Below are 20,126 nucleotides of genomic sequence, written 5' to 3'. Positions count from 1 at the left end.
TCCGTGTACATTCTCGGTATCGCCTGCCTAGAGAAGTGGAACCTAGATGGTATTTGGTAACGGGGGCACACTGCCTCAATAAATTGTCTAGTTCCCTGTGAACTAACGGCGGATACCGGACGCACGTCTAACACCAACATAGTTGTCAAGGCCTCAGTTATCCGCTTTGCAGCAGGATGACTGCTGTGATATTTCATCTTCCTCGCAAAGGACTGTTGAACAGTCAATTGCTTACTGGAAGTAGTACAAGTGGGCTTACGACTTCCCCTCTGGGATGACCATCGACTCCCAGCAGCAACAACAGCAGCGCCAGCAGCAGTAGGCGTTACACGCAAGGATGCATCGGAGGAATCCCAGGCAGGAGAGGACTCGTCAGAATTGCCAGTGACATTGCCTGCAGGACTATTGGCATTCCTGGGGAAGGAGGAAATTGACACTGAGGGAGTTGGTGGGGTGGTTTGCGTGAACTTGGTTACAAGAGGAAGGGGTTTACTGGTCAGTGGACTGCTTCCGCTGTCACCCAAAGTTTTTGAACTTGTCACTGACTTATTATGAATGCGCTGCAGGTGACGTATAAGGGAGGATGTTCCGAGGTGGTTAACGTCCTTACCCCTACTTATTACAGCTTGACAAAGGGAACACACGGCTTGACACCTGTTGTCCGCATTTCTGTTGAAATAGTTCCACACCGAAGAGCTGATTTTTTTGGTATTTTCACCAGGCATGTCAACGGCCATATTCCTCCCACGGACAACAGGTGTCTCCCCGGGTGCCTGACTTAAACAAACCACCTCACCATCAGAATCCTCCTGGTCAATTTCCTCCCCAGCGCCAGCAACACCCATATCCTCCTCATCCTGGTGTACTTCAACACTGACATCTTCAATCTGACTATCAGGAACTGGACTGCTCCTTCCAGCACTTGCAGGGGGCGTGCAAATGGTGGAAGGCGCATGCTCTTCACGTCCAGTGTTGGGAAGGTCAGGCATCGCAACCGACACAATTGGACTCTCCTTGTGGATTTGGGATTTCGAAGAACGCACAGTTCTTTGCGGTGCTACTGCTTTTGCCAGCTTGAGTCTTTTCATTTTTCTAGCGAGAGGCTGAGTGCCTCCATCCTCATGTGAAGCTGAACCACTAGCCATGAACATAGGCCAGGGCCTCAGCCGTTCCTTGCCACTCCGTGTGGTAAATGGCATATTGGCAAGTTTACGCTTCTCCTCCGACAATTTTATTTTAGGTTTTGGAGTCCTTTTTTTACTGATATTTGGTGTTTTGGATTTGACATGCTCTGTACTATGACATTGGGCATCGGCCTTGGCAGACGACGTTGCTGGCATTTCATCGTCTCGGCCATGACTAGTGGCAGCAGCTTCAGCACGAGGTGGAAGTGGATCTTGATCTTTCCCTAATTTTGGAACCTCAACATTTTTGTTCTCCATATTTTAATAGGCACAACTAAAAGGCACCTCAGGTAAACAATGGAGATGGATGGATACTAGTATACAATTATGGACGGACTGCCGAGTGCCGACACAGAGGTAGCTACAGCCGTGAACTACCGTACTGTGTCTGCTGCTAATATAGACTGGTTGATAAAGAGATGTCGTAGTATGTATGTATGAAGAAGAAAGAAAAAAAAACCACGGTTAGGTGGTATACAATTATGGACGGACTGCCGAGTGCCGACACAGAGGTAGCCACAGCCGTGAACTACCGTACTGTACTGTGTCTGCTGCTAATATAGACTGGTTGATAAAGAGATGTAGTAGTATGTATGTATAAAGAAGAAAGAAAAAAAAACCACGGGTAGGTGGTATACAATTATGGACGGACTGCCGAGTGCCGACACAGAGGTAGCCACAGCCGTGAACTACCGTACTGTACTGTGTCTGCTGCTAATATAGACTGGTTGATAAAGAGATGTCGTAGTATGTATGTATGAAGAAGAAAGAAAAAAAAACCATGGTTAGGTGGTATACAATTATGGACGGACTGCCGAGTGCCGACACAGAGGTAGCCACAGCCGTGAACTACCGTACTGTACTGTGTCTGCTGCTAATATAGACTGGTTGATAAAGAGATGTCGTAGTATGTATGTATAAAGAAGAAAGAAAAAAAAACCACGGTTAGGTGGTATACAATTATGGACGGACTGCCGAGTGCCGACACAGAGGTAGCCACAGCCGTGAACTACCGTACTGTACTGTGTCTGCTGCTAATATAGACTGGTTGATAAAGAGATGTCGTAGTATGTATGTATGAAGAAGAAAGAAAAAAAAACCACGGTTAGGTGGTATACAATTATGGACGGACTGCCGAGTGCCGACACAGAGGTAGCCACAGCCGTGAACTACCGTACTGTACTGTGTCTGCTGCTAATATAGACTGGTTGATAAAGAGATGTCGTAGTATGTATGTATAAAGAAGAAAGAAAAAAAAACCACGGTTAGGTGGTATACAATTATGGACGGACTGCCGAGTGCCGACACAGAGGTAGCCACAGCCGTGAACTACCGTACTGTACTGTGTCTGCTGCTAATATAGACTGGTTGATAAAGAGATGTAGTAGTATGTATGTATAAAGAAGAAAGAAAAAAAAACCACGGGTAGGTGGTATACAATTATGGATGGACTGCCGAGTGCCGACACAGAGGTAGCTACAGCCGTGAACTACCGTACTGTGTCTGCTGCGACTGGATGATAAATAATGATATAAAATATATATATATATCACTACTGCAGCCGGACAGGTATATATATTATATAATGACGGACCTGCTGGACACTGTCTGTCAGCAGAATGAGTTTTTTATAGAATAAAAAAAAAACACCACACAAGTGAAGTCACACGACGAGTGTTTAACTTTTTCAGGCAATCACAATATAGTATACTACTAACTATACTGGTGGTCAGTGTGGTCAGGTCACTGGTCAGTCACACTGGCAGTGGCACTCCTGCAGCAAAAGTGTGCACTGTTTAATTTTAATATAATATGTACTCCTGGCTCCTGCTATAACCTATAACTGGCACTGCAGTGCTCCCCAGTCTCCCCCACAATTATAAGCTGTGTGAGCTGAGCACAGTCAGATATATAATATATACATAGATGATGCAGCACACTGGGCTGAGCAGTGCTCACAGATATGGTATGTGACTGTCTTGTACTCCTGGCTCCTGCTATAACCTATAACTGGCACTGCAGTGCTCCCCAGTCTCCCCCACAATTATAAGCTGTGTGAGCTGAGCACAGTCAGATATATAATATATACATAGATGATGCAGGCATGCAGCACACTGGGCTGAGCAGTGCACACAGATATGGTATGTGACTGAGTCACTGTGTGTACCGTTTTTTTCAGGCAGAGAACGGATATATTAAATAAAACAACTGCACTGCTGGTGGTCACTGTGGTCAGTCACTAAACTCTGCACTCTCTTCTACAGTATCAGCTCAGGTCAATCTCTCTCTCTCTCTCCTAATCTAAATGGAGAGGACGCCAGCCACGTCCTCTCCCTATCAATCTCAATGCACGTGTGAAAATGGCGGCGACGCGCGGCTCCTTATATAGAATCCGAGTCTCGCGAGAATCCGACAGCGTCATGATGACGTTCGGGCGCGCTCGGGTTAACCGAGCAAGGCGGGAAGATCCGAGTCGCTCGGACCCGTGAAAAAAAACATGAAGTTCGTGCGGGTTCGGATTCAGAGAAACCGAACCCGCTCATCTCTAATATATATACACACATATACTAGTCCAGTGCAGTTTTATTGTCTTACTAAAATAATTATCTGCATTGTCACTGTGACTGTGTGTCTGCTGTGTGGATTTCACTTTCAGTGTATCCCAGCTTTGTCTATCACTGTATTCTGTACCCTAAAGGACTAGGTGCGTCCAGGGCCAGATTAACAATGGGGCTGATGGAGCTGCTGCTCCAGGCCCACCCTCTAAAACAGGCCCACAACAACTGCAGGTGTTCTGGCTGCTGTAGACAGGATAAAAGAAATTCCTGCTACAGAATCCTGCTGCGACCTAGGCCCCGCCGCCTCAGGAACCAACACCTCCCCTGACCCCCCACCGTTCCCCCATGTAGCGCACGCCACTGCCAGATCAACTTTTTTTTTCTTGTATTGGAGCCGTGGTCCTCGTTTTAAGCCCTCCTCGATTCATATATGGCCACGCCAATCTATAAACCCGCGAATTGCGTCAAAGGTGTCGGGACCTAATGCCACTAAAAACCTAGCACCCATTCCCATCAGTGGGACTGTCTGCACTTGGATGCACTGTTGCAGCTGCACATGCAGCACAAGTATTGGTGAGTGCCCACTGCACACGTTTAATTTGTGTCCTTTTTCCTTTAGCATTTTATTCCTAGTTCTTGGGCCAGCAGGTTCCCACTACAGTTATCTTTTAAATCAAAATTAGACATGACAAAAATAACATTGTTCAGATAAGTTATGATCTAGCAGGCTGTAAGAATTCTGGACTTTTCCATATCACAGGCAGATTATTATATACAGTATATATATATATATATATATATATATATTTCTTTATTTATTTATTTATTTTATTTTATTTTTTTTTTATGGTTGGCAGGTGCCCAGGTTCTCTTCCAGGTGCAGATGCACCACAGCATACAGGAACAGAGACTGGTGACAATCATAGGACCTTCATAAACGGTCACATACAGGGGTTAATCCTTGCCAGATCAACGTTTCGATTTATTCCAATCATCTGCGGGATCAAAGAACCTGAAGAGGATTGTAATATATTGAAACGTTGATCTGACAAGGGTTAACCCCTGTATGCGACCGTTTATGAAAGTCCTATGAGTGCCACCCATCTCTGTTCCTGTATGTATGTATGTATGTATATATATATATATATATATATATATACATACACTGCTCAAAAAAATAAAGGGAACACTAAAATAACACATCCTAGATCTGAATGAATGAAATATTCTTATTAAATACTTTGTTCTTTACATAGTTGAATGTGCTGACAACAAAATCACACAAAAATTATCAATGGAAATCAAATTTATTAACCAATGGAGGTCTGGATTTGGAGTCACACTCAAAATTAAAGTGGAAAAACACACTACAGGCTGATCCAACTTTGATGTAATGTCCTTAAAACAAGTCAAAATGAGGCTCAGTAGTGTGTGTGGCCTCCACGTGCCTGTATGACCTCCCTACAATGCCTTGGCATGCTCCTGATGAGGTGGCGGACGGTCTCCTGAGGGATCTCCTCCCAGACCTGGACTAAAGCATCCGCCAACTCCTGGACAGTCTGTGGTGCAACGTGGCGTTGGTGGATGGAGCGAGACATGATGTCCCAGATGTGCTCAATTGGATTCAGGTCTAGGGAACGGACGGGCCAGTCCATAGCATCAATACCTTCGACTTGCAGGAACTGCTGACACACTCCAGCCACATGAGGTCTAGCATTGTCTTGCATTAGGAGGAACCCAGGGCCAACCGCACCAGCATATGGTCTCACAAGGGATCTGAGGATCTCGGTACCTAACGGCAGTCAGGCTACCTCTGACGAGCACATGGAGGGCTGTGTGGCCCCCCAAAGAAATGCCACCCCACATTATTACTGACCCACTGCCAAACCGGTCATGCTGGAGGATGTTGCAGGCAGCAGAACGTTCTCCTTGGCATCTCCAGACTCTGTCAAGTCTGTCACATGTGCTCAGTGAGAACCTGCTTTCATCTGTGAAGAGCACAGGGCGCCAGTGGCGAATTTGCCAATCTTGGTGTTCTCTGGCAAATGCCAAACGTCCTGCACGGTGTTGGGCTGTAAGCACAACCCCCACCTGTGGACGTCGGGCCCTCATACCACCTTCATGGAGTCTGTTTCTGATCGCTTGAGTAGACACATGCACATTTGTGGCTTGCTGGAAGTCATTTTGCAGGGCTCTGGCAGTGATCCTCCTGTTCCTCCTTGCACAAAGGCGTAGGTAGCGGTCCTGCTGCTGGGTTGTTGACCTCCTACGGCCTCCTCCACGTCTCCTGATGTAGTGGCCTGTCTCCTGGTAGTGCCTACATGCTCTGGACACTACGCTGACAGACACAGCTCACATTGATGTGCCATCCTGGATGATCTGCACTACCTGAGCCACTTGTGTGTGTTGTAGACTCCGTCTCATGCTACCACTAGAGTGAAAGCACCGCCAGCTTTCAAAAGTGACCAAAACATCAGCCAGAAAGCATATCAGCTGAGAAGTGGTCTGTGGTCACCACCTGCAGAACAATTCCTTTATTGGGGGTGTCTTGCTAATTGCCTATAATTTCCACCTGTTGTCTATTCCATTTGCACAACAGCATGTGAAATTGATTGTCAATCAGTGTTGCTTCCTAAGTGGACAGGGTGTTAGACTGCAGCGCTGGTAAAGTTAGGGTTAGGTGCCGGGGAGCAGGGCCGGCAACAGAAATCTTGGGGCCCGGTACACTAATATCTCTGCGGCCCCCTTCCCCCCACCCGGCCCTAAAACCATTGTCTACACTGTGTTCTTCCCCACGACCGTCACATGCACCTCCCTGGAATGTAGTTTTGATCCTGGCCAGGATCCTGGTGGTCAGCATACCGACGCCAGGATCCCGGGCGCCAGAATGCCAGCAGGGGGCCCAGGAATATTCCCAGTTATGGGGATCCCAGCGTCGGTATGCTGACCATCGGGATCCTGACTGCCGGTCACCCGATCCCGACCCCGTCTGCCTAATTCAATACTGATATAATGGGATCATCCCTTTCCAAACTTAAGATTCCCAGACACACAATGACCAGGCATTTTGTACTGTCTGTGCTGAGCAGCAGCAGCTGAGCCTAAAAGACCAGTCACCACCAGACACAGACATTCTACTCTGATCTCATCTGACATGCATGCATGCATAATGTGCTTGTCTGCCCGCAGCCCGCCCCACACCAATCCCAAAGCCCAAAATCAAACCCAAGACCCTAAACATTCTGGAGTTGGAGAGTCTTACCAGCAGCAACACACAGCCGCCGGTGCCGCTACTTGACCAGGCTTAGAGTCCTGCAGTACTGTCCCAGGCTGCTCCTGCTTGGCGCTCCGGCTCCTCACAGCTCACACAGCAGAGGCAGGAAGAGGGAGGCGTGCGGTGAGGACACTAAGAAGAGGGGTGGTCTGTACGAGCGTCCTGCTATGTGACTGGTAGAATGTCAGTGCATTGCAGAGCACACAGCACGGCCGGGGACTGGCTGGCTCAGGCTGACAGCTGACCTGGCTGTGGCTGGGTGCAGTGCACTGAGGGGGTGACCACATGGCTCGGGGAGGGCCGCCGCCGCCCAAAATTTTTTTTAACCACACATCGGGCCGCACGCAGCTGGTGCAGTGCCCTGAGTTATAGAATTATTTACATTTCTTATGACATTTTGGCCGCCGCTGGACCTTACGACGGGGCCCAGAGACGGGTGTCCCCTTTGACTCCCCCTGTCACCGGGCCTGCCGGGGATGGAGGGTTAGGCACATAGAAGGGGAGGTTAGGGTTAGGTACCAAGCGGGGAGGGTTAGGTTTAGGTAGCAGGGATGGGTGGGTTAGGGTTAGGCATTAAGTGGTGAGGGTTAGAGTAAGGTATCTCCCAGGAGGGTTAGGGTAGGGAAAAGGTGAGGGTTAGGGGCTTCCTGGGGGATTATGGGGAATTGGATGTACGGGATGCCGCTGTCGGTATACTGACCGCCGGCATCCCGTCCATCGGCAAATCATACTGACCCCATAAACAGTATATAATTTGTATAGCATATGGAAATGGTGACGTCACTCAGAGACTCTAATCAGGCAAAAGTAAAATCAGACACAGTATTTTCTATTGCCAACATTTTAGGGACCTAATCCCTTTTATCAAGACATGTCTTGATAAAAGGGACTAGGTCCCTGAAGCATTGGCAGTAGAAAAGACTGTGGGGGGTATCCTATTAGCCATGATGTGATTTTGGTCGTTAAAAATGTCAGGATATCGTAATTAATGACTGATAGTCATTATCGCGGTATCCAGTTAGAGGCCATTTTTAATGGCCAAAATTATACCCGCAAGCGCATGATAACGTGTTTTCGCGGCTACATATCTGGATAATGCTTCGCAAAGCATCTTGCCAATAAGTGCCGGGGGCTAATAGGATATCCTCCTGTGTCTGTTGTTTCTTCTGTGTGATAGACTCTGAGTGACGCCACCATTTCCATATGCTATCTCATTCATTGGATGGTCTCCGGAGCATGTTGGTCAAATATTGAGGAGTTGTTCATATAAATCTATTTATACAAGTGTGAAAGCCCTCACTCACTCACTCACTGATTTGTCACTAATTCTCTTACTTCCCGATATGTTAGGAAGATGGAATGTAACATAGGTATTCTGCATGTGGGAAATAGGAAAACTACGTAATTAGAATTCTAATAAACCTCCCCTAAGGGATGTACAGGGGGTTGACATAATGACGTTATTGCTAATGCGTGGCTTGCGTTATGCCGTGATTAGTGGTATACACTGGACCATTTTTCATGGTTTTGGTCTTCTAATTTGTCGTCCCGTTTTGGTTATGCGAAAACACAATGACTTTTGAGTTTGTATTTTTTCCAAAAATGTACAAAAAAACTGCAATCACATAATTTGGGCCTTTTTTTTGTTACTATCCTCAATAACATTTATTAATTAACTATAGTTTGTGGGGGGGGGCCATTAATTCAGTGGTTTATAATATAATAGGTTGTGTATGCTTCATATAAGCAAAGAGGGGAGGAAGATTGAGGTGGGTCAAGGAAGGTTGGTAGCTATGCCCTCCATGGTGCTAGCCACACCCGTGGCACAGACCACACCCCATATCAGTAGTCACACCCCCACCATGCTGGTCACACCCCCTGAGGTGGCGCACAATAGGCCTTTTATTGATTTCAGCACCAGGCCCATCGGGACCTTAATCTGGCACTGGGTGCATCTCTGTCACATATGTAGTGCTTCACAGTATTTAACAATATAGTGAATTCTACTGTGTACTCTGTCACATAATACCAGATTTATTCGCTGGTGTCGTGTACTGGGGACTCAGTCACATAATACCGGACTTATTCGCTGGTTTTGGGTACTGTGTACGTGGTCACATACTAGGGAATTTATTCACAGGTATTGTACTCTGTCTGGCTGTATCATACTAATACACTCTGTTGTTGCATAACTGAAAATGTCTAACACAAAGGACAGGAAATCCAAGGACGCTCCTGCATCATGCAGCGCATGTGCTAAGGCTTTGTCTGAGGAGGAAGTGTTGTATGATGGTCTTTGTACTATGTACCATACATCTCCCAGTAAGTCTGCAGCGCCTGTAACCAATCAGGAGCCACCTTGGGCGGCGTTCTCAACTATGTTAAATACGCTTGTGACATGCCTTACGGGGCCTATGGGACCTCCTGTACCATTACAGTAACATTATTTTTACATTTTATGTATAAGGCGCCACAGCGCCGTACAAAAGACAGTACAGGGAGACAAAACAACATTACAGTAAATAAATAACAGAAATAGAGTATAGGTAACAAAGAGCACCACAATTCTGAAGACATAATACAGCTAAGATGTAAGTATTGAGGGAGCGATCATCGTCCTACTAGGGGCTGGTGGCCAAATATGGAGATGAGCCTTAACCAGCAGAAGAAAAAGCGGGTAAAGATGGTCGATGAGTAGGGGAGAGCTGCGAGTGAAATGTGTCGAGAAGAGGGCTTAGATAACAAGAGGAAAGAGGGCCCTGCTCTGAAGAGCTAACAATCTAGTGGGAAGGGTCGACAGACAGATGACATGAGGTGCAAGCAAGCGGGAGGTAGACTCATGGCAGTATTTAAGCAAAGCTGAGATGTTCAAGGCATGAGGCAGGGGGATGGAGGAGCGGCCTCAGGACTAGGTTATGCATCAGAGGGGTACGCTTTGATGAATAGGTGGGTTTTCAGTGCCAGCTTGAAGCTTTGCAAGGTCGGGGAGAGTCTAATGGAGCGGGGGAGTGCATTCCACTGAAGGGATGCAGCACAGGCCTAGTCTTGAACTCAAGCATGGGAAGCATTGACTAGGGCGGTGGAGAGGCAACGGTCATTGGTCGACCATAGGGGTCCCTATGGTAAATCCACCTTGGGTGGATAATTTGTCTACCCATTTGCAGCAGTTTAATCAATCTTTGGTTAGACATAAGACTGCCCCAAGCCGCTCTTATGTCACAGGGTCATCTAAGCGGGCCACTTCCTCCTCACAATCCACTAATCTCTCAGAAGATTTTTCTGAAAAGGACGGGGAGCACACTGTCACGTTAGACACTGACACAGCTGCTTCTGATGAGGAATCTACAACTCAGGTTGATGTCCCTGACCTAATAATTGCTATTAAGCAGATCCTGCAAATATCAGATGATGATGAGGATTCCACTACGGTGTCTAAAAAACCTGATAAGCTTAAACGTCAGAAGGTAACTAAAACATTATTACCGCATTCTGACCATTTTGTGGACATACAATAAGAACCCTGGATTGCTCCAGGGAAGAAATTCTCCCTGTCTACACTGACGGTAGCTCGCTATCCTCTCCCTACAGAGTTGTGTAAACAAGTGGGAAAATTCACCGCCGGTGGATTCCCATGTCACCCGTCTGGTGGTGTCATCTACTCTGCCTGTCACCACTGTCACCTCACTGAAGGAACCGACAGATAAGCGTATGGAGGGATGCCTGAAGCCTATTTACTCCCTTACAGGTGCTGTGCATAGACCCACTATAGCAGCCTCCTGGGCTGCAAAGAGGATTTGAATCATGGATTCAGGCATTAGAGGATGAGTTGCCCTAGGACATATCTGCCAATGCCAGACAATACCTGTCTCATATTACCACCACCACCTATTACATTCAGGAGGCGTCCTCTGAGGCGGTGTGTTGGTAGCCAAGGTGTCGCCGTATTCTGTGGTTGAGGTCATGGAAGGTGGACCTGGACTCCAAAAAATCCTTGGAGGTTCTCCCGTTTAAGGGAGACATCTTATTTGGGGAAGACCTCAATAAAATTGTGGCTGATTTGGCAGCTGCTAAGACTGCCTTTCTCCCTAATACTACTCCTTCTGCACAGAAGGCAAAAGGTACCACTTTTCACTCCTTTCGACCTCAAGGCAAATCAAAGGGTCAGACTCACCCGAGACAATTTTGTACTTCCAAAACCACAAAGCCCAATGCAAAACAATCGTGGGCAGCCTGTCAGCCTTCTTCTAAACACAACAAGCCTGCTGAGTGACAGGGCGGGCCTCCCCCTGGGGGACCCCAGGGTGGGAGGCCGACTTCTGCGATTCACCCAGGTCTGGTTGAAGACCACTTCAGATGCATGGGTGCGAGAAGTTGTCTCTCACTGGTACGCAGTCTCTTTCAAGAGATGTCCCCCTCGCCAGTTTTGCACCACAGTTATCCCTTCAGATCCATTAAAAGCGCAAGCTCTTCAATTGGTTGTTCGTTTCCTCCTGGATACAGGAGTGGCGGTGCCGGTACCTCTGTCCTAGACAGTCAAAGGATACTACTTGACTCTGTTTCTAGTACCGAAATCCAATGGGTGTCTTCTGGCCTATACTCAACCTCAAATCACTGAACAAGTTTGTGAGAGTGTCCAAGTTCCGTATGGAAACACTGCACTCAATTGTACTGGCCATGGAACCCAGAGACTATATGGTATCCCTGAATATACAGGATGCTTACCTGCATATAACTATTACCATATCGCATCAGCAATATCTGCGGTTTGCTATTGGCAACCTACACTATCAGTTACAGGCTCTGCCATTTGGACTGGCCATGGCTCCTCGGATCTTCACCAAGATTATGGCCGTGATGACGGCTCATCTCCATCGTCAGGGAGTCAGGATCCTGCCGTATCTGGCAAACTCCCACAATTTCAGTCATCTGTAACTGACTCCTCAGTCATCTGCAACTGACGGTAAACTTCCTCCAAGCCCACGGTTGGCTCATCAACTGGAAGATGTCCTCGCTAGTCACAGCTCAAAGGGGCACTGCTGGACATGCCAATGACTGTTTCTGTCTCCAGAGAAGCCAATGACTGTTTCTGTCTCCAGAGAAGATCCTGAAGCTTCAGGACAGGATCAGATACTTCCTTCCTGGCCCAAGAGTGTCGATACACTCGGCGATGCAAGTACTAGGCCTGATGGTGTCGATGTTCAACATGGTGGAGTACGCTCAATTTCATTCACGCCCTCTGGAGATGTTAATCCTTGCCAAGTGGGATGGCCTGCCTCATCGGATCAGGTCTCACATGGTCTCCTTGACTCCAGAGGTTCGTCTGTCGCTGACCTGGTGGGTACAGGTCCAGCAGTTGAGCAGGGGCCATCCCTTCTGGATCCCCATCTAGGTCCTATTGACTACGGACACCAATCTGAGGGGTTGGGGCATGGTGTTGGAAGGTCGGTGGACCAGGGAGGAATCACTCCTCTCGATAAACATTCTGGAATTACGGGCAGTGTTCAATGCTTTGTCTATTGCCCTGCCTCTGATACAGAACAGGCCTGTTCAAGTACGGTCAGACAACGCCACCATGGTGGTATACATAAACCATCAAGGCGGTACTCGAAGCCGCATGGCAATGATGGAAGTGTCAAAAATCCTTTGTTAGGCAGAACATCATCTGCCAGCAATATCAGTAGTGTTCATTCCGGGAGTCCTCAACTGGGAAGCAGATTTCTTCAGTCGTCAAGACGTGCACGCTGGAGAGTGGAGTCTTTATCAGGAAGTCTTTCAACTCCTAGTGGACAAGTGGGGCCTACCAGATGTAGACCGGATGGCATCTCGACACAATCATAAAGTTCCGGTCTTCAGAGCAAGAACCAGGGATCCTCAAGCAGCATTCATGGATGCACTGGCAATTCCATGGAACTTTCAGCTGCACTATATGTTCCCTCCAGTGTTACTCCTGCCCAGGGTACTGCGGAAGTTCAATCAAGAAGGAGGAATACTACTTCTAGTCGCTCTAGCATGGCCCAGACGGCATTGGTTCTCAGACCTGCAGGGTCTATCGATAGAGCGTCCTCTTCTACTTCCTCAACACCCAGACCTCCTCGTTCAGGACCCTCGTGTCTATCCAGACCTGGCCAGACTGGCTTTGACGGCGTGGCTCTTGAAGCTTCACTCCTGAGGGCCAAAGGCTTCTCCAAGATGGTCATCCAAACTATGCTGAAGGCCCGCAAACTGGCATCTGCACGGATTTATTACAGGGTCTGGAATTCTTACTTCACCTGGTGTGCTGCTAAGAATTATGATACTTACAAATTCAGTACATTCAGACTTCTGGCTTTTCTGCAACAAGGCTTGGACTTAGGCCTTCGTCTGGCAGCCCACAATGTTCATATTTCTGCCTTGTTGGTGTGGTTTCAGAGAAAACTTGCATCTATTCCTGACATTCATATTTTCACTCAGGGTGTTTCACAGATTCATCCTCCCTATGTCCCTCTTGTGGCTCCATGGGATCTGTCTGTTGTCCTGAATGCCCTGCAAGAGTCTCCATTTGAACCTCTTGAGTCAGTGGACCTTAAATGGCTCACAGTCAAGGTCCTGTTCCTACTGGCTATTTCTTCTGCTAGGAGGGTGTCAGACCTAGGCGCTCTGTACTGTCGTCCACCCTTTCTGATAGTTCACAGTGACCGGGCAGTTCTTAGAACTTGCCCTGGTTATTTGCCTAAAGTGGTGTCATCTTTTCACCTTAACCAAGAAATTGTTGTTCCGCCCTTTATCTCTTTTTTGGATGTGGTAAGGGCTCTCCGTATTTATGTGGAGAGAACTGCCTCTATCAGGAGGTCAGATACCCTTTTTGTACTTTTTGGTTTTCACAAACATGGCTGGCCTGTGAATAAGCAAACATTGGCCAGATGGATTAGAATGGTGATTGCACAAGCATATGCGCAGATTGGACTCCCAGCTCCTGCTGCTATCAAAGCCCATTCTACTTGGCCTGTTGGACCTTCTTGGGCGCCCCGCCGAGGCGCGTCTGCTGAACAATTGTGCAAGGCAGCTACATGGTCCTCAGTGAACATATTCATTAGGTTCTATGCCTTTGATACTTCCGCCTCCCAGGATGCCGGGATTTTATACCCGCTACGACATGTCCCCTCCCATGAGGAACTGCTTTAGGACATCCCCAATGTTTCCCTGTGGAAACCAATGTACCCCACTGTAGAAAAGGAGATTTGTGGTAGACTTACCATGGTTAAATCTCTTTCTGCGAGGTACATTGGTTCCATAGGGTGCCCGCCCTGACGCACCTAGCTTCTGTGGGTTTGTATGGCATTAGCCGCTAGTCCCTTCTCCTGTTGTGAGAATGTGGTTCTATGTGACTAACATCTACATTCTCTTTTACCTGCTCCTGCATTGGACTGGTTAACAAAACTGAGCTCACAGTGCCTGGAGGTGGGGTTATAGAGGAGGCCCCAATGCATTCTGGGACAGTCTAAAGCTTTAGTCTGTTGGTGCCTGTATCTAGATCCATCTCTACACTCTGATGTTTCCCTGTGGAACCAATGTACCTTGCAGAAAGAGATTTAACCATGGTAAGTTGATCATAAATCTCCTTATTTCTAACTGGTGCCTATATGTCTGCAAAGCACTAATCCTAATAAAAAGTACACATATAAAGCAATGAGTTCATACATATACAAAATGGAGTTACACATGGACAAAATGGCATCAAAAAAGTAGTTACAAATATTAACCCATACACCAGTGGGATGGTCAGGTTCTTACTTCTGAAATGTGGCACTGGAAGCAAACACAGTCAAGTTAACAGAAACAGTCAGAGCAAAGTTACTACAGTTTCAAGAATGTGTGCCATGTGAGTAAAACACTGAGAGTACTGCTTTACACACAGAGTGAGAAACTCAGAAAATTCAAGTTCAAGGGTTACATATGACACAAGATAGGTTACAAAACATTTGAGTGCAAGCAAAAGGACATGGATCCTATACAAAGTAAATAAATGCAATGCCAAAGATGAATCAGCCCTGAGTGTCATGGATAGCCACAGAAAAGATTGTTGGTACAATGAGTCAGGTGCAAAAAGGCATTTCAGCTGCAATAAGGAGTGGTTTATAACATTAACCAAATGTGACCTTATCACAATCAAATGAACTTAAGAATTGTAAGGCTTCCAATAGCCCTTATGAAAAGAAATGCCTTCTTATGTGCACCTTTCCAAAAATAAAAAAAAAGCTACACAAAGTGACAAATGTGTAAATGGCAAAGCAGAGGTGTATTCTGTGGAGGGGTGTTCAGGGCAGCCTATCACTTCTGAAATGCTAGTCTTCAACTCATGGGAACATATCAAATATAGTACCCAATATGTCATGTCCATGCCCCCAGCTGGATGTGTACACGCCTCATTTAGGGATAGTGTCCTGATTGGAAAATGGTACATTTTGGGAGGTTCAGAATAACCAGTTAGTGAGAAACTAAATCTGCTCATTAATGTTCAGTCCTTGCCTTCCACTGCCAAAATATATGTCAATAAGAAGCAGAATTTTTTTTCACATGATGAAATGTTGATATTGAAAAAAAAAGATTACTGAGAATATGTATTTATCCTTGATGCATGCAGTGCATAACCACTTGGCATGCTTTGACTGCACTAATGGTTTTAAAATTTGCTATGCCCACTATGAATCAAGTTACAGAAGTAGTAGACATTATTTTACTTTATTTCATGCTGACGGCTGACGTGTTTGGAGTATTCAGAGATGGAATTTATGTTGAAGTGCATTTATTTCAAGCAGTACTTTCAGTAATGATTCCAGCCAAATCACAGGGTCTTGTGAGAATGGTAACATAGGTCCTGTTATATACAGTATGTTGAAAGAGTGCTTCACAGCTTATGGAGACATCAGCAGTCATAACTTCATGCTAAAGTTATAAGATCTGTTTTTACAAGATATATATATAGCTATATAGATAGATAGATTTTATATATATATATATATATATATATATATATATATATATATATATATACATACATACATGGCACTCAACAAAGTTTAAGAATACAAAGTTTAATCCATAAAATGTACAGGTTTCTGCAGGGTATATGCAATGTTTCGGTCAGTTCATGACCTTTATCAAACTTACCAACATGGCAAAAACAGATTAAAGTGTTTTTAGTTTAACATAGCAGCATCAGGTGGCATCAACCTGCCTGCACCCACGGAGACCCTTAAGTGACATCCCTCAGCTGTCTTCCAGCGCTCACCGGCATGCGTTCTAGTCGTCGGGTGTGACCACATCCTGAGTCACACGTCACTGCCGGTAAACACAACATGTTTTGGAATGCAATACCGGAAGTGCCAACAAGCAGCCTGCGCACAAACTAGGTGGGACCTGGCACCAAGAATCACGCATTGATTACAGCTAATGATTGTATTATGTCACATAGCTTTTAAATGTCAGCTACAGGGCATCCTATTCAATAAGGGGAAATTGTGTTTTCTTTATATACATAAAGTATATTGCCATAGACACTCTTCTGATGACAATTTTAGGGCTCCTGGGTATCAAATAAAGTACAACTATGCAAGGACACCCACAGTAATTATTGCAATATGAAAATAAAGTGATATACAGTTAAAAATAGTGTGGGAGAGCATGCACAACAAACATTTTCATGTTGAAAAATTGAAAAAAAATCAAATATTTTTGAAAAAAATAGAAAGATTTTAAAAAAGTGAATAAAATGAAACAGCCTTGTTATATCATAATTCAAAGTAGAAGATCCATCAATGAGTAGTCTAGTCCTCCTATATTGGTGGAGTGAGCCATAATATTCTCACAAAGAGCATGAGAGGACCCCACGCTCATTAAGGCCACAAGGGGCAATTGTATCCAATTGGTGGATACATGTTGCTTTACGCCTATGAAGAGTTAGTTCACGGTCACCATCTCTAATAGATGACGGAATCCAGTCAATGAGCCGACACCGAATCATAGAGATCTGGTGTCCAACTTGCAACCAGTGTTGTGCAACCAGTTTATCTGTGACAGCAGTCTCTAAGGCTGCTCTGATGTAGCTCCAATGGGTTGCCATTTTCTCACGGAAAGTTTGTGTAGCAAGACTCACATATACTAAGCCACACATGCAGATAATAAGGGAAACCACATAGGCCATTGTGCAATATAGCCGATATTTAACTGGTTGTGGCAGTCCAGTCCGGATGCCACCCCAGGTGTTTGCAGGACAGGGCACAACAGTTCAGGTGCCCCAGGCTAAGGCGACCTGGGTTTAGCCTCCTATTTTTGCCTTCTTCAGCCACAAGCATCCAGATTCACTCTGTGGTTCTAACAGAGGCCTCCTTAGCAGCTGTTTCAAATTAGGGCCACATCATTAAGCCATAAGTGGCAGATGTTGTAAGGAGGGTCGAACTAGGATTTTTGTCACCCGGGGCAAGGCAGTAATTTGGCGCCCCCCCCCCCCCCAAAAAAAAAAAACCCTATCAGACAAAAATAATCAGATTATCAAAAAAATTTGAATAGGGGATACTACTGGCAGGGCTGGTTCTAGACCTTGAGGCGCCAGGGCGAGAGTTTCCTTTGGTGCCTCCCCCCAACCCCCGACAGCTAAAACAGAGATGGTGCGCGCTGAAGGTGCGCGCCCAAAAGTAAGGACATGACTTCATAGGGAAGGGGCATGGCCACAGTTATGGCCCCAGTAGTTGTGCCGCCTGTTGCTGTGCCCCCAGTTGCGTTGCTTACAAAAACACAAAAAATAAAAAACACAATGCTTACCAGCCCTGCTCCTGCTTCCTGACCACTGCTGCGCTGCACTCTGTCTCTGGCTGCCCGCTCCTCTCTATGGGAGACACGTCATGACGTCTCTCCCATAGCAGCACCGCACAGACACTAGAGGTCAATTATGACCTTTAGCGTCTGACAGTGGCACCGGCTGCAGCGGGCACCCACACAGCCCACAGCACCTGCTACAGCCGGGGAGCCGGGAGCAGGATGTGGGGTGTGGGTGGGCGGCAGGCGCCTGCGGTGTGACTGTGGCTGCGCCTTCGGGCCGCAGTACCCCGGGCACCCGCCCTGCTTGCCCGTGCCTAGAACCACTTCTGACTACTGGACAATATTCCCCTATGTGCCTCAAATGCCCTATGCGCCACATGCCCCACCACCATGTTCAACTACATGCTCCTCTGTGTGTCCCCATACACTATATCATAACACTTAATCACTGCACTACATTCCCCTTGTGCAAGTCAAATTTCTTTCTAACAAATATTTAAAATGCCAGCTCTGTTATATACTGTGGATGCCTGCGCATCTTATTACCATGTGCTATGAATGTGTGCCATACATCGCAAAACACTGCATCCCATAAGAGAAAAACAATACACCCACACATTATCTGAGTTCCAAAGCTCATTGATGTATATATTTGTTATTAAAAGGATATGTATTCAATAGATCACAATGTACAGTATATATATATATATATATATATATTTACATGGTTACAGTTTATACAGTAAGCAGTTATTACAATTTCATTCAAATACAGACACGGCCAGTAATACATCACCATCTCCCTCAATGCATTTTATAATCGCTCCAGTTCCTCCATCTTTAGCTGTGTCTCAACTCCAGCTAACAGCAGCAAAATATTACCAACACTCCATCTCGCTCAGCATCTGGGACAAAAAAGGCCATCTGTGTGTGTGTGTTCAGCAATACACTGAGTCTCTTGGGGGCGTGCACAGATCTCTTGTTATTAGTCTAAGGGAGGGAACTTTCTCATTCATGATGAGTCACTGGTCAGTGTTTGGGCTTTTGTTCAAGGTTGCTGGTCTCGGGTTTCCAGTCTATCACATGCTTTAAATGGAATCCTTTGTTCCAGAAAAAAAGTGTGGCAATGTGCTACAATCTAACCACAGGCACCAAATTAACACACTCATTAATCTGATTACTTTGACACCAAGCACGACATGTCCATTTTGCTCCGCTCCAATAATACACATACATGACGTTACTCCATTATATAATTTAAAACATTATGATGTCTGGCGCTTGATATGTTCAATTTATATGCTGTATTAAATATGTGTCGAATCTATCTTTGTGGCATGTCTGTGTAAACGCGTATGTTACCATATATTGCGGTGCACGCTGCGCGGATTTGCAAGCTTTGCAACTCATATTGTGTGGAGTCTGTATGTTCTCTCTATGTAATATTTTTGACTTCGACAGTCCACCCTTTGGCAGTGAGCAATAACTGCCATAAATTATTAAAATAAGAAAAATATTTCAAACAATAATCGGTGACCTAGACACAAGTATGTATTCATTTTGCAAATCAGACATTTGACTATATTTGGGGAAGATAGGGAGGAGAACGAGACATACTCTATATGCACTTGGCGGTCACGGGACCACTGGTTGGGTGTGGGACAACATTCAACCTATAGAGTATGCTGGGGCAGTGCTATGGCCTATAATGTCTGATTTGAATGAACATTTCACACATACATGTACCTACGTCTTTGTACACTGATGTTCGGATTCGATTGAGGTTCTGCTGGGTAAAGGGAGAAAACACAAACAAATCGTGAAAGTGACATTATATATATATATATATATATATATTCCTATCATTTTCTGAACATTGTTTTCATTTCTGGAACGTATGCTAGGTCTGTTTCATCATTGAACAAGGGTTATAAGTAGTGTCCTTCCTAGATAACATAAACCTTCGGAGTTCGGGGAGAGCCACTCATAAACCTTTCTTCCACATATATTAATGAGCTCTTTATCTGCAATGTGTGAATAGCCATTGTCTGATTGTTCCTGATTACCTCCCAATTTCCTGAAATTGGTGAGATTTAAACATACCAAGGATTTATCTATGGTACTGGTGGATCTTAAGGCTAGGGGGTCTAGTTATATTTATATTCTTTGTCCACCAGTTCCCTCCCCCTTCCGTGTAATTCAAGTTCCTCAGCTAACTCTAAAAATAAAAAAATATGGCACTAATCCTGCATCTTTTCGTCTTTGAGGTACCTGTGAGCACATCCAACATTCCGTTTGGTTTAAGACCTTACCCAC

The sequence above is a fragment of the Pseudophryne corroboree genome, chromosome 9 (assembly GCF_028390025.1).
Source record: "Pseudophryne corroboree isolate aPseCor3 chromosome 9, aPseCor3.hap2, whole genome shotgun sequence".
Taxonomy (NCBI): domain Eukaryota; kingdom Metazoa; phylum Chordata; class Amphibia; order Anura; family Myobatrachidae; genus Pseudophryne; species Pseudophryne corroboree.
This window is presented reverse-complemented; position numbering follows the sequence as displayed.